Source organism: Mustela nigripes, chromosome 2 (assembly GCF_022355385.1).
Source record: "Mustela nigripes isolate SB6536 chromosome 2, MUSNIG.SB6536, whole genome shotgun sequence".
NCBI classification, from domain to species: Eukaryota; Metazoa; Chordata; class Mammalia; order Carnivora; family Mustelidae; genus Mustela; species Mustela nigripes.
The window spans coordinates 10,988,000-10,991,311 of record NC_081558.1 but is presented as its reverse complement, the minus strand read 5'-3'; positions in this window follow the sequence as shown (position 1 = coordinate 10,991,311).

The following is a 3,312-nucleotide window of genomic DNA, read 5'->3' as shown; positions in this document are numbered from 1 at the left end:
GTAAGTAACTGCATTCTAAGTAACTACTTAGAACTACTTAAGTAACTACATTCTAAGTAAGTTTTTCTGGGGGGAGGGAGTCAATTTAAGTTTGCTGCACAAACAACAAAATGGCTATTTACCCAAGATGGAGTCACTCTGGCTAAATAGGTCCTTACAGGACCACCTGAAATTATTAGCTCTATTTTCTCCCTGTGTCCATTTCTTTCTTCTCTGTGTATTGGGAACTGCTTTCTTTTATTTCCTTAAGTACAGGACACAATTAGTGATGAGAATTATGAAGGGTATGTGATGTGATAGCACTGGGTGTTATATGTAACTGATAATTTTTTGAACACTAGATCTGAAACTATTGATATACTATAAGTTGGCTAATTGAATTTATATTAAAAAATAAATACAGGCCACATGATGATTGTAGTGAAATGGAGCCCATGTTTTCATGTCCTTTAGAGGCTTACTAACTAGATTTTAAGTATTATTTACACAGTCTTCAGGACAAAGGTAACCGATGTTGAGAGCTTACCTTCTTTCACTTCTTTCAACATTATTGTGGTTAAAGACAAGAAAAGAATGATAGTAACATAGTGTCAGCAGGCCATATTGCACTGTGTTCACTTGTGTGCCAATGATTGTGTGTGTGTGTGTGTGTGTGTGTGAGTGTGTGTGTTGTGAGGCATAGCAGTCCTCAGGGCAATAGTACTGAAGTTCATATACTTCAATATGTGAACTTTAAATGACAGAATGTTAAAAAAAAATGGATAGAAATAAGGAAGGGATCCATCTCTATTCACAGAATACCTTGTAACAAAATAAAATGGGAAATAAGGAAGGACTCCCTGTGTCCTGAAGTCCCATCAGTGGCAGGAAGGCCAGCTCTTTCCTCAACATTTTTTGCAGCACCCATCATCACTCTCTCTCTTGCTCATTCCCTCACCACACTGACTTCATTTTGAGATCTGCATATCTGAAGTAAGTGCATTCTGCAGGCCTTTGCTCTGTTTTCCCTTCAGGACACCGACCTAACCCAGATTTCCTCCTTTCTCTTTATTAATGTTTTCTGGAAGCCTCTACTAAAATATCACCCCCTTTGTAGGTTTTCTTGAACTCCAATTAAAAGTTAACAATCTCTCATACACTCATTTTTTATAGCAATCTTTTGTTTTCACAGCACCTGTCACTATCTGATATGGTATACATATATTTTATATATATCCTTTCTTCATCATTGAATTGTATTGCATTCTTTTTCATCATTGTATTCATTTTCATCATTGAATTGTATTGTGTTCTTTTTTTCTCCAAGTTTTTATTTAAATTCCAGTTAGTTAACATACAGTGCCATATTAGTTTCAGATGTAGAATTTAGTGACTGAAATTTCCTTTTTTTAAATTTTATTTTTTCAGTGTTCCAAGATTCATCGTGTATGCACCACACCCAGTACTCCATCTAATGCATGTCCTCCTTAATACCTACCACCAGGCTCAACCATCACCACACCTCCCTCCCCTCCAAAACCCTCAATTTGTTTCTCAGAGTCCACAGTCTCTCATGGTTCATCTCTCACTCTGATTTATCCCAATTCACTTTTCCTTTCCATCTTCTAATGTCCACCATGTTATTCCTTATGCCCCACAAGTAAGTGAAACCATATGATAATTGACTTTCTCTGCTTGACTTATTTCACTCAGCATAATCTCCTCCAGTGCCATTCATGTTGATACAAAAGTTGGGTATCCATTCTTTCTGATGGCTGAATAGCATTTAGTTCTATATAGAGATCACATCTTTTTCCATTCATCCATTGAAGGGCATCTCTGCTCTTTCCACAGTTTGGCAATTGTGGCCGTTGCTGCTATGAACACTCTGGTGCACATGGCCCTTCTTTTCACTACATCTGTATCTTGGGGGGTAAATACCCAGTAGTGCAATTCCTGGGTCATAGGGTATCTCTGTTTTTAGTTTTTGAGGAACCTCCACACTATTTTCCAAAGTGGCTGTACCAATTTGCATTCCCATCAACAATGTAGGAGGGTTCCCCTTTCTCCACATCTTCTCCAAAATTTATTGTTTCTTGCCTCATTAATTTTTGCCATTCTAACTGGTCTAAGGAGATATCTCAATGTGGATTCAACACTTCCATACAATACCTGGTGTTCATAACCACAAGTGCCCTCTTTTATCCCCATCATCTTTTTTACCCATCCCATTTCCAACCTCCCTCCAGCAACCTTCAGTTTATTCTCTATATTAAGAGTCTGTTTCTCATTTGCCTCTCTCTTTTTTATTATTATTTTTATTAACATATAATGTATTATTTTTCCCAGGAGTACAGGTTTCTGAGTCAGGCTTACACACATCACAGCATTCACCATATCAAATACCCTCCCCAATGTCCATAACCCAATCACCATCTCCATGCCCCCCCCAGCAAACCTCAGTTTGTTTTGTGAAATTAAGAGTCTTTTTATGATTTGTCTCCTTCCCAATCCCATCTTGCTTCTTTTTTCCTATCCTACCCCCCAAAACCTCCATTCTGCTCTCAAATTCCTCATATCAGGGAGATCATGATAATTGTCTTTCCCTGATTGACTTATTTTGCTCAGCATAATACCCTCTAGTTCCACCCACGTCATTTCAAATGGCAAGATTTCATTTCTTTTGATGGCCGCATAGTATTCCATCGTATATGTACACCACATAATTTTTGTCCATTCATCTGTTGATGAACATCTAGGCTCTTTCCATAGTTTGGCTATTGTGGACATTGCTGCTATAAACATTTGAGTGCACGTGCCCTTTCAGATCATTACATTTGTATCTTTAGGGTAAATACCCAGTAGTGTGATTCATTTGTTGTAGGGTAGCCATATTTTCAACTTTCTGAGGAAATTCCATGCTGTTTTCCAGAGTGTGTCTCTTTTGTAAACCACTATGTATCCTTGTTTTGTTTTCCTAAATTCCACACAGGAGTGAAATCAAATGGGTTTGTGACTGACTCATTTCGCTTAGCATAATATGCTGTAGCTTCATCCAAGTAATTATGAATGGGAAAATTTTATTTCTTTTAATTGTTGAGTAATATCCACTCATCAGAAAGTTAACATTAAGCTCTCTCCATGGTTTTGGTATTATTGATAATGCTGCTGTATCCATCAGTGTGCATGTACTTTTTCAAATTAGTATATATATTTTTTTTAAAGATTTTATTTATTTATTTGACAGAGAGAGATCACAAGCAGGCAGAGAGGCAGGCAGAGAGAGAGGAGGAAGCAGGCTCCCTGCTGAGCAGAGAGCCCCATGCGGGGCTC